General features: G+C 39.5%; 1 protein-coding gene across 2 annotated transcripts in view; it reads right to left on the minus strand.

Annotated features, from left to right (window-relative positions):
• Positions 1–13,298, minus strand: part of SPATA13 (spermatogenesis associated 13) — a 90,470-nt gene that overhangs the window by 64,745 nt on the left and 12,427 nt on the right. The window contains exon 1 of one of the 2 annotated variants that reach the window (XM_015564369.1): positions 8,374–8,378. The exons of the other annotated variant lie outside the window; for it this stretch is intronic. The gene's annotated coding sequence lies outside the window, so the exon portion shown is untranslated. Of the gene's footprint in view, positions 1–8,373; positions 8,379–13,298 lie in introns of those variants that run through there. 2 annotated transcript variants of the gene reach the window in all.

The raw sequence follows: 13,298 nt of genomic DNA on the forward strand, positions 1-13,298 counted from the left end.
CGACCCTGCCTTGAGTGTGACAAGGGGCGGTGCCCCAACCCCCCAATCGGCCCTACCCTGAGTGTGACTGAGGGTGGCATCAAAACCTCCCAATCCGCCCTGCTCTGTGCATGACAGGGGGTGGTGACCCAACTCCTCAATCAGCCCTGCTCTGAGCCCGACCAGGGGCTGAAACTAGGGATTGGGCCTGCCCTCTGCCACCCGGGAGCAGGCCTAAGCCAGCAGGTCATTATCTCCCGAGGGGTCCCAGACTGCGAAAGGGCACAGGCCAGGCTGAGGGACCCCTCCTCCCTTCCCAGTGCACAAATTTTTGTGCACCGGGCTTCTAGTTTATAATAACCAAGATATGGAAGCAATTAAATGTCTATCAATAGATGAATGGATAATGAAGAAATGATACATATATACAATGAAATATGAGTCAGTCATAAAAAAAAAAAGCATGAAATCTTGCCATCTGCAACAACATGGATGGACCTAGAGGGTATTGTGCTAAATAAATGACTCAGACAGAGAAAGACAAATACCATATCATTTCATTTATATGTGGAGTCTGAAAAAAAACAAAATAAAACGAACAAGCAGAGCAGAAACAGGTTCATAAATACAGAGATCAGGCTGATGGTTGCCAGATTGGAGGCAGATTGGGGGACTGGGTCAAAGAGGTGAAGGGATTAAGAAGTAAAAATGGGTAGTTACAAAATAGTCATGGGGATGTAAAGTACAGCATAGGGAATATAATCAATAATATTGTAAAAATTATGTATGGTGTCAGATCGTACTAGATTTATTGGGGTGATTACTTCATAAGTTATATAAATGTCTAATAACTGGTTGTACACCTGAAACTAATGTAATATTTTATGTCAACTGTAATAGAAAATAATTATTAAAAAAACAAACAAATCTCCCAATGTAAATAATATAATTTAAGAATAGCCTATGGTACCAATAGCGTGCTCCAACTCCAGAAAATTAAATTTTAGGCCTTCTACAATAGCTGCCCCCTCCTTATCCACAGGGGATACCTTCCAAAGTTTCTCCAATGAATGCCTGAAACTGCAGATAGTACTCAACTCTGTATGTACTATGGCATGTCCTATACATACATACTCACTTAAAGGCAGCACTTCATGGCCTCTCTTTGGCATGTCCGAATTGCCAGCACCACTAGTCTTACACTTTGGAGTCATTAAGTAAAATACGAGATACCTGAACACAAGCACTAAGATACCCCGACAGTCAATCTGACAACTGAGATGGCTATTAAATGACTAATGGGTGGATAGCATATCCAGTGTGAAGACAATGGACAAAGGGCTAATTCACATCTCAGGTGTGAATGAGGAAGATGGTGTGAGATGTCATCACACTACTCAGGACAGCACACAACTTAAAACTTATAAATTATTTCTGCAATTTTCCATTTAATATTTTCGGCCCACAGGTACCTGCAACTTCAGAAAGTGAAACTGTAGATGGTGCGAGGGAGACAACTGTATATTATAAAATAAAATAGCATCTCATTATTTAGAGTTATATATCATTACCTATTTTCCCAAAAAATGGGGCCCACATGGCCCTAGGGCAGCGGTTCTCAACCTGTGGGTCGCGACCCCTTTGGCGGTCGAACGACCCTCTCACAGGGGTCGCCTAAGACCATCCAGCATATCAGATATTTACATGACGATTCATAACAGGAGCAACATTACAGTTATGAAGTAGCAACAAAAATAATGTTATGGTTGGGTCACATCATGAGGAACTGTATTTAAAGGGCCAGAAGGTTGAGATCCACTGCCTTAAATGAAAATTTTAATGCATCAATAGAAAAAAAAAAGACGCTGCATAGCATTCCCCCAAACACCTTTTATTTATTTATTTATTTATTTATTTATTATTAGTTAAGGTATTACAAATGTGTCCTCATCCCCCAAACACCTTTTTTTTAATTCTTTTTTTATTTTTTATTTTTTTATTTTTATTTTTATTTTTTTTATTATTAGTTAAGGTATTACAAATGTGTCCTCATCCCCAAACACCTTTTTTTTAAAGGACAGAGTCCAATTATACATCGCCAGGCCAGCCAAGGTGAGTGCAATGTGATTGGTCACGGGGTGGGGGGTGCTCCGTGATCAATCGGCCGCAAAGAGGGAGGCCCAGGCCACCAGCTGATGGGGCGATCGATGTGGGGGTGGGGCTCCATGATCAGCACAAAGAGGGAGGCCCAGGCCACTGGCCAGCAGGGATAAATTATTTCTGCAATTTTCCATTTAATATTTTCGGCCCACAGGTACCTGCAACTTCAGAAAGTGAAACTGTAGATGGTGCGAGGGAGACAACTGTATATTATAAAATAAAATAGCATCTCATTATTTAGAGTTATATATCATTACCTATTTTCCCTTAAATCAGCGGTTCTCAACCTGTGGGTCGCGACCCCTTTGTGCGATGATCGATTGTGGAGCCCCAGCCAGGTGGGCAGGGCCTCCCTCTGCACAGCGATCAATCATAGAGCCCCAGCCGGGTGGGCAGGGCCTACTTCTTTGGGGCAATCCTTCACAGAGCCCCAGCCAGGTGGGCAGGACCTACCTCTTTGGGGTGATCGATTGCGGGGCTCCCAGACAGTGAGAGGGTGCAGGTCAGGCTGAGAGACCTCCTCCCCGACCCCCGCGAGTGCATGACTTTCGTGCACCGGGCCTCTAGTGTGATCATAATAATAGATGTAGAAAAAGCATTTGACAAAATCCAGCACCCATTTATGATAAAAACTCTCAGCAAAGTGGGACTAGAAGAAACTTACCTCATCATAATAAAGACCATATATGACAAACCCACAGCTAACACCACACTCAACAGGAAAAAACTGAGCTTCCCTTAAGATTAAGAATGAGACAGGAATGTCCATTTTACCCCTCTTATTCAACACTGCACTGGAAGTCCTAGCCACAATAATCAGATAAGAAGAAGAAATAAAAGGCATTCAAATTGGAAAGGAAGAAGTAAAACTGTCATTACTTGTAGATGACACTATAATGTATATAGAGTACCCTAAAGATTCCATTAAAAAACAACTACTAGAACTGATAAATTCAGTTAGCAAGACACAAAATAAACATTCAGAAATCATTTGCAGTTTTATGCACAAACTAGAGGCCTGGTGCACGACATTCGTGCACTGCAGGGAGGGTCCCTCAGCCCGGCCTGTGCCCTCTCGCAGTCCAGGACCCCTCAGAGGATGTCCGACTGCCAGCTGAAGCCCACTCTCCACAGGGAGCGGGCCTAAGCTGGCAGTCAGACATCTCCCAAGGGGTCCTTAGTGCTGCCGTAGAGGTGGGAGAGGCTCCCGCCACCACCGCTGCGCTCACCAGCCATGAGCCCAGCTTCTGACTGAACAGCATTCCCCCTATGGGAGCGCACTGACCACCAGGGGACAGCTCCTGCATTGAGTGTATGCTCCCAGTGGTTAGTGTGCATCATAGCGACTGGTCATTCTGCCATTCGGTCAATTTGCATATTAGCCTTTTATTATATAAGATAATAAACTATCAGCATAAGAAACTAAGAAAATAATCCCACTTACAATTGCATCAGGAAAAAACACACCTAGGAATAAACTTAACCAAGGAGGTAAAAGACAACGGCATCAGGGAAAAACACACTTAGGAATAAATTTAACCAAGGAGGTAAAAGACCTGTACTCGAAAAATTATAAGACACTGAAGAAAAATATTGAAGAAGATACAAATAAATGAAAGCATATACCATGCTCATAGACAGGAAGAATTAATATCATTAAAATGTCCATACTATCGCCCTAGCTGGTTTGACTCTATAGGATAGAGTGTCAGCCTGCATATGGAAGGGTCCAGGTTCGATTACAGTCAAGGGCACATGCCGGGGTTGCAGGCTCAATCCTCAGTGTAGGACGTGCAGGAGGCAGCCGGTTAATAATTCTCTCTCATCATTGATATTTCTATCTCTCTCTTCCTCTCTGAAATTAATAAAAAATATATTAACAAATAATAATAAAATAAAATGTCCATACTATCCAGAGCAATCTATAGATTCAATGTAATTCCTATCAAAATAATAATGGCACATTTCACGGAACTAGAACAAATAATCCAAAATTTTATATGGAACCACAAAAGACCCGAATAGCCTCAGCAATCTGATAAAGAAGAATAAAGTTGGATGGATCACATTACCTGATATGAAATTATATAAGGCCATAGTAATCAAAACAGCATGGTACTGGCATAAAAACATTCATATAGATCAATGGAATAAAATAGAGAACCCAGAAATAAATCCATGTTTATGTGGTCAATTAATATTTGACAAAGGAAGCAAGGACATACAATGAGGTAAAAACAGTCTATTCAATAAATAGTGTTGAGAAAATTGGATACATGAAAAAAAAATGAAACTAGACCACCTTCTTATATATAAGAATAAACTCAAAATTGATAAAGACTTAAAGTTTTTGTTGTTTTTTTAAATATATTTTCTTGATTTCAGAGAGGAAGGGAGAGGGAGAGAGAGATGAAAACATCAATGATGAGAGAGAATCACTGATTGGCTGCCTCCTGCATACCCCACACTGGGGATCGAGCCCACAACCTGGGCAAAGTTTTTTGCACAGCAAAGGAAACTATTAACAAAATGAAAAGACAACCTATTGGACTGGAGAACATATTCGTCAATGATACATCTGATAAGGGGTTAATATCCAAAATTTGTAAAAAACTCGGCTTAACACCAAACAAACAACTCAATTAAAAAGTGAGCAGAAAACCCGAATAGACACTTCTCCAAGAAAGACATGCAGTTGGCCAATAGACATATGAAATGTTGCTCAATATCACTAATCATCAGGGAAATGCAGATCAAAACTATAATGCGAGTTCACCTCATGTCAGTCAGAATGGCTATCATCAACAAGTGTTGATGGGGATGTGGAGATAAGAGAAACCTAGTGCACTGTTGGTCAGAATGCAGATTGGTGCAGTCACTATGGAAAACTGTTTGAATGTTCCTCAAAAAATTAAAATGGAATTGCCTTATAAACCAGTGATTCCATTTCTGGTAACGTAATTCAAAGAAGCCTGAAGCACTAATTCAAAAGAATATATGCACCCCCATGTTCACTGCAGCATTATTTACAAAAGCCAAGACATGGAAGCAACCCAATTGCCCCAGCAATAGATAAGTGGATAAAAAAGCTGTGGTACTGCCCAGCAGCAGTGGCTCAGTGGTTGAGCGCTGACCTACAAACCAGGAAGTCACGGTTCGACTCTCAGTCAGGGCATATGCCCGGGTGTGGGCTCAATTTCCAGTGTGGGGCACACAGGAGGCAGCCAATCAATGATTCTCTCTCATCATTGATATTTCTATCTCTCCCTCTCCCTTCCTCTCTGAAATCAATAAAAATACATTTTAACAAAGAGGCTGTGGTACATATATACAATGGAATACTACTCAACCATAAAAAGGAATGAAATCTTAACTTCTGTGACAGCATAGACGAGGGGTGGGGAACTGCCAGTCATATAAGGCCTGAGAAATCATTTCGTCTGGCCCTGTCCAGGCATTAGGGGTGAGTTAAATGTTTGACCAAATATATATCGCAGGTTAATTTTTAAGCTGATAATTTTATATGGCCCACAAATGATGTTATAAATATCCAAATGGCCCTTGGCAGAAAAAAGATTCCCCACCCCCTTGCATAGATGGACTTAGAGGATATTATGCTAAGTAAAATAAGTCACAGAGAAAGACAAATACCATATAATTCTACTTATATGTGGAATCTAAAGAACAAAATAAAACAAAAAGTAAAAACAGACTCATAGATATAAAGAAGAGACTGACTGAATATCATGGTAACTATGTATGGTGGCCACGTGGGTACTTGAAGCATCGAGGGAGCCACTCTGTAATGTATATGAATTGCTAACCACTTTTCTGTGCATCTGAAACTAACAGAGAATAATATTCAATGTAAACTATAACTGAAAAACTAAAAAACAGACAATGCCAGTCATGTTTCTTCTTTACTTGCATACAGGGATATCAGAATCTAAACTGTGCTGCTCCAAAATATCTTGAAAATGTTTAATGCGAAACATGGCAGTAAAAAAATTACAGATGAATAATTTATACCACAAAAATAGTGAAGATATAAAGCCAAATATACAACGGAACATTGGTACAATTACATTAAAAATTTATATTGTACACTGGGGAATGGAACTGAAATACTTTACCTTCATCATCACAAACTGTATTAAGGTACCCTGCCTCCTATCTCCCCACTTGTGGCACTGACCTACTGGAAATGGCAAAGCTCGGCCCTGGAATCACACCGCTCTGTCCACAGTACTTTCTTTCCTGGCCACCAGGTGAACCACCAACAGAAGATTCCAGGAAAGGGAGTGAAGCTCTTTAGTTGAGCTGCCTAGCGGATCCCAGGTAGTCAAAAGATGAAGAGGAAGGACTCTGATTTGGGCAGGAACCAACTGCGGTAGAATGTGGCCCAAGCATAGTAGAAAGAATGCTGGACATGGAGTCAAAAGGGAAAACGGAATGGAAACATCAAACCATCATTTGATATATGGCCTTTACAGATCCCATCTCATTTATTTTCAAAACTGTGTGTATTAGATACTTTTAATTATTGCACAGATTTTTTTAAAAGGCTAAGGGTCCTCCAAAGATCAGGAAACTCGCAGATTGTTAGAATTTAACACTGAGTGTTAGATACCAAGCAGATGCTGTTTCTGGAACTTCTTTCCCATTTTGAGACTTGGTTCTAGGCCCAGCTCTGCCACTCATCAGCTGTATGACTTTGGAAGGGTCCTGTAACCCTCCAAAGCCTCAGTTTACTGTTTTAAAGCAAATCCAAAACTGCTGACCTACTTCACTGGGTGGCTGTGTGATTCAAAGGACCTGTATTGGCTAAAAGCATCCTATAAGTGTGAGCAGTTACTATCCACACTTTGATGTTTAAGAGACAATTACATCCTTCAAATTTTCAAATGAGTTAGTAAAATTCCAGTTCCCAGCAGTGGGTAGAGCAACTGCTGGGATCACGCTCCTCTATATATTTCAGACCAAATGCTGTATTCCACCAGTTCTTGCTTGAAAAATTTAAATTTCATTGCTTTGCCAAGGGAATTTTGTTTGACTTCTGTAGAAATTCATATTCAATTGATAATATAGTTCAAGGGGGAAAAGAGGATTATAAGTTATCTTTAACTTTTTCAGGAATGTCTCTGTTTTCTAAATCAAGAGTTATCGGGGTGGGAGGGATGGGATAGCACAGATCTGGAAGAGAAGTGGCCACGCCAAAAATACAGAACACTTAATGCAGGTGAACCTTGAAGATACTGGAGGTCCGTTTCCAGACCACTGCAAAAAAGTGAGTTGTAATATTTTTGCTGGCGAAGGGTCTTGCTTTCAATTTTTAAAACAAGTTAATATCTGTGTAACACAATAAAGCAAAGCCAGGACAGTAGATCTCAAACTTTAGTGTGGCAAAAAGACTGTGCCTGGGTTGCTTGTTAAAAGTCCAGAGTACTGGGTCTCCACCCTAATGACTCCAATTCAGTAGCTCCAGCTGGGGCTCAGGGATCTCTACTTTAGCTTGCCCCCTGGATGATCTTCATTCCAAACTTCAAGAAACTGGCTAGAAGATTAATTCTGCAAAGTTTAACTGGTCTATACTGGAGTATCTAACCAAATGCAGTACTTTTAATGATGACAACAATTAAGATTATAAAAGTCAACATTTATTAGATTTACTATGTTCCAGGAATTTAAGTATCTCATACGCATTATTTCATTTAATCCAGGTAGGCACTGTTATCTCCATTTTTAAAGAAACTTAAACTTTAAAGAGGCTTAAGTAGGCCAAGTATCTTTCTTAAGGAGAGCTGGCTAGTATGAAACTAGGATTTGAATTCAGGAAGCCCTACCCACAAAGCCCATCTATTTTTACACCATGGACCTTCCTGACCACTCAGAAATGCTGGCACTGACAGCTGAAATTTTAGAAGCACACTGACGCTGTTTTCCTAGAAAGTTACAAGCTTTAGCACCCTTTCCTCTCCAACCAACCTGAGCATCATTCCCCCCTCACCCTCGCCTTTACTCTGATCATTCTACATGAACTACATGAACGAAGCATTCCAAATTGCTGTTTTGTCCCTAGACTGTCACTGGCAGGAGAAACATGGATAACATTCCGTTTAGAAAGTGACATGTGGCAATTTGTATGCCCTTCTGCCAACTAAACCATGGCAGACATGGCAAACTGAACGTGTGTCACTGAGCCAACTGGAAAGTGATTCCCAGAGCATCCCCAACTTTGGATGCTCTGTGATCTTAATTATTACAGAGAAGCTAAAGAGGCAAAAAAAAAAAAAAAAAAAAAAAAAAAAAAAAAAAAAAAAAAAAAAAAAAAAACCGGAGAAAAACATACAAACTGGCATCAGTTTCTTTCCCCCAAAGAATACTGATACTACACTTTTCTGTACTGTATAACTTCAGTACGGTCTATTATAACTTTCTTACCTACAAAGTAAAACAAGTCACTAAATAAGAGAATATTGAAACCAGCAAATACACTATTCATATCATTGCATTTAAATATTTCATATACTTTAGAAAGCTTAATAATATGATACAGTATGTCATTTATACTTGATTACAAATGGTTATTATAATAACCTATAAAAATTAGGATCTTAGGTATATCCTATATAATAAAAACCAAATATGCAAATTGATCAAACAGTGGAACGACTAGGGGAATGACCGGTCACTATGATGCGCACTGACCACCAGAGGGCAGACGCTCAGCGCAAGAGCTGCCCTCAGCCCACAGGCCCCAGGCCAGCCAAGGCAGGTGACAGCAAGGGCCCCCTGATCTCCCCACCAGTCACCCCGCAGATTGGCCCTGATCACCAGCCAGGCCTAGGGACCCTACCCATGCACAAATTTCATGCACTGGGCCTCACATAGGTATATAATTCTATCTCCCTCTCCCTGCTTGTTTTTAATGAGACAATACTATTTGATGACATTTCACTAGAGAGAAACTGTTCAAGAAATGAGCCACAGTAAAGTTCAAGAATTATATGACACCCGTATGTACTTTTCTTTAGATTTCACATTTTTAGGAATTTTAGAAGCAGCTTTTAATTTTAAAAGTTCTGTTGCCTATCAAATGTTGAGCATCCATTCAGAAATACTTTGAAACTTTCCACTGGAAAAGAAATAGCTGTTTATGTAATAATGAGCATAAGCCTTTTCAGAGCAAGTGGAAACTTCTTTTTAAAAAGGCTGAGATTAAAAAGTACAAAAATTATAAAATTAGTCATGGCGATGTAATGTATAGCATGTGGAATAGAGTTGATAATATGATAATAACTACGTATGGTGTTAGGTGATACTAGACTTATCACAGTGATTATCTTGTTAGGTATTCAAATGCCTAATCACTATGCTGTACCCCTGAAACTAATAAAGTATGTCTATTACAACTTAAAAATAAATGAGCCGAAACCGGTTTGGCTCAGTGGATAGAGCATCGGCCTGCAGACTGAAAGGTCCCAGGTTCGATTCCGGTGAAGGGCATGTACCTGGGTTGCGGGCACATCCCCAGTGGGAGATGTGCAGGAGGCAGCTGATCGATGTTTCTCTCATCATCGATGTTTCTAACTATCTCTCTCTCCCTTCCTCTCTGTAAAAAATCAATGAAATATATTTTAAAAAAATAAAAAATAAAAATAAAAATAAATGAAAAAAACAAATACTGAGTTAGAAAATGTTGAACTCAGTTGTTAAAGGTAACTTTCACATTTAGATGCATGACCTGCATTCTTATGATTTAATAAAATTTCTGCAAGAGATTGTTTTTTTCTATTTAGGAATTTTTCTCCTGCAAAAAGGAAAGTGAAAATACTAGTAAATAAATCAAAAACACCTCAGGAGAAACTAAACATAAGCTAGCACAAAGATGACTAATAGAAAGCACACTGATTCTTGTCTCAACAGAGGAAAAAGCATGCTTTGGTGGGGGGAAGTCTGTTGAAGGATGTGCACCCAGGGTTGCTACTTAGGGAATATTATAAAACACTGACAATATAGCAGATGTCCCTGTAACACAATGTTAACTTCATTAGAAATACTTACTTACTAAAAGTACAATTAATAGCATATTTTCAAATTATGTCTCCAACTGTAATTTCAATTCTTGTGATTGAAATTACAGGGCATCTTTGTCAGAGAACATGGAGAGTCCAGGAGAGTATGGAAACTTACATTCGGCAGTTCAACAAATGGAGGTGGGATCATCAGACGTTCATATGCCAAAAAATGAGCCAAGCTCTTTATAGTACTTCACATTATAAACAAAATTCAACTAAAATGGAGCATATACCTAAATGTGAGAGCTAAAACTATAATAGTTCCAGAAGATAGGAGAAAGTTTTTGTGAACTTGGGATAGGCAACGATTTCTTAGCTCTAACACAAGAAGCACAATCCCTAATAGAAAAAAAAAATTATTAACTTTTCAACAGATGAGATACTTATGCTTTTCAAAAGACACCATTATGACAAAATGACAACCCAGAGACTGTGAGAAAATATTTGCAAGTTTATATCCAATAAAGATAAAGAACTTGTATCCAAAATATAAAGAAACCTTACTGCTCAATAGTAAAACAAAAAATACAGTAAAATTATGAGCAAGCAATTTGAATAGACACCACCAAATATGATAAATGAATGGCTAATAAACACATGAAAAGATGCTCAACATCATTAGTCATTAGGGAAATGCTAATAAAAATAACAATAACCAGCCCTCGCCAGAGAGTTCAGTTGGTTAGAGCATCATCCTGATACTCCAAGGTTGTGGGTTTGATTCCGTGTCAGGGCACATATAAGAAGCAAGCAATGAATGCATAAATAAATGGAGTATCAAGTGTCAGTCTCTCTCTCATCTAAAAATCAATATAGAAAAAAATTTAAAAGGAAATAGAACCCCATATATGCCAAACTTACCTACTTACTAAAATATTCTATTTTTACCCTTTGAATTACAGTTAGTGCTGTAATTGCACATTTATATGTGTGCGTTAGTACATATAATATTAACTTTTCTTTTTATCATTAAGGACTCATGGCTTTTCATAGAGTCAGGTTGTACCTGTAGATCAACAACTGTAGATCTAGTCATTCTTTGTGACATGCACATTGTCAAAACCTGACCCTTTTCAGCTGACTCTTTTGTCTTTTCAGCAAAAGCCCAGCACTTTTTACAGAATCCTGGTTTTCTGGCAATAGCAACATGCTTCAGGCCATCCTGATTTTCCCCAGCTCCCAAATAGGGACTCAGCTTCTTTGAAGGAGCCCTGGCTATTGCTAAGGAAATATACTACTGAGCTCAATATTTGGGTGCTGATGGAACAAGTGGACTGGTGATGAGATGACCCTCTTTGCAGTGGTTCTCAACCTTCTGGCTCTTTAAATACAGTTCCTCATGTTGTGACCTAACCATAAAATTATTCTCGTTGCTACTTCATAACTGTAATGTTGCTACTGTTATGAATCGTAATGTAAATATCTGATATGCAGGATGGTCTTAGGCGACCCCTGTGAAAGGGTCGTTCAACCGCCAAAGGGGTCGTGACCCACAGGTTGAGAACCGCTGCTCTATGGCCACTGAAAAAAACAGACCTAGGGAATATGGTGCTTCCTAAGGTCATAATTATGTTCATGGTGAGACTGCTCATATCTTTCTTATATTACTGTACTCTTCCTTTTAAAAAAAATATTTTTATTGATTTCAGAGAGGGAGAGGGAGAAACGTCAGTGATGAGAGAGACTCATTGATCATCTGTCTCCTGCACTCCCCCTACTGGGGATAGAGCCCACAGCCCAGTACCTGACCAGGACTTGAACCATGACTTCCTGGTTCATAGGTTAATGCTCAACCTATGAAGAGCCATACCAGCCAGGCTATACTCTTTCTTGCATACAATTTTAAATGGACTCTACGACATGCCTATTTAGATTTTTTTGGTTGTTTTTGTTAATCCTCACCTGAGGATCTTTTTCCATTGATTTTTAGGGAGAGTGGAAGAAAGAGAGAAAGACAGAGAGAAACATTGATGTGAGAGAAACACATCGATTGGTTGCTTCCTGCACACCAGTACCCAGGCTAAGAGGAACCTGCAACCAAGATACATGCCCTTGAATGGAATCGAACCTAGGACCTTTTAATCTGCAGGCCAACGCTCTAACCACTGAGCGACTGGTTAGTGCTATTTAGATTTTTTTTAAAAATATATTTTATTGATTTTTTTACAGAGAGGAAGGGAGAGGGATAGCGAGTTAGAAACCTCGATGAGAGAGAAACATCGACCCAGCTGCCTCCTGCACGCCCCGCACTGGGGATGTGCCTGCAACCCAGGTACATGCCCTTAACCGGAATTGAACCTGGGACCCTTGAGTCCACAGGCCGATGCTCTATCCACTGAACCAAACCAGCTAGGGCAGGGCTATTTAGATTTTTAACATTTCACTCAGATTGTGATTATCCTCATCACCTCTGATTTTATCATTGCTGTGTGACTCAAGGATCATTATTTTTGAGGATAGCTGTATGTGTCCTTTATCAAGAAAGCATCTGATAGCCCGCCTGGCGTGGCTCAGTGGTTGAGTGTAGACCTATGAACCAGGAGGTCATGGTTCGATTCCCAATCAGGGCACATGCCCTGGTTGTGGGCTCGATCCCCAGTAGGGGGAGTGCAGGAGGCAGGCAATCAATGATTCCCTCTCATCGTTGATCTCTCTCTCTCTCTCTCTCCCCCCACTCTCTAAAATCAAAAAAAAAATTTTTTTAAAGAAAGCATCTTATAAAAATATGTATAGAATTATTGTTTTCATGTAAATACATATTTGTCATATAGCTTTTAGATAGGATTATAAAATTATTTACACATATACATTCATTATGCAAATTTTAAAAATCAAAATAAAATACCACTATATACCCTCTTGAAGGGCTAGGATTCAAAATACTGACAATACCAAATACTGGCAAGGATGCAGAGAAACTGGAAACCTAATACCTTGCTGGGGATGACTACAATGGGATGACTATTTTAGTAACTAGTTTGGCAGTTACAGTTACACACAGAATTACCATATAATGTAGAAATTCAATCCCTAGTTATCTACCCAAAACCGTGGTCAGTAAACTGCGGCTCGCGAGCCACA

The sequence above is a fragment of the Myotis davidii genome, unplaced genomic scaffold (assembly GCF_000327345.1).
Source record: "Myotis davidii unplaced genomic scaffold, ASM32734v1 scaffold1031, whole genome shotgun sequence".
Classification (NCBI taxonomy): Eukaryota; Metazoa; Chordata; class Mammalia; order Chiroptera; family Vespertilionidae; genus Myotis; species Myotis davidii.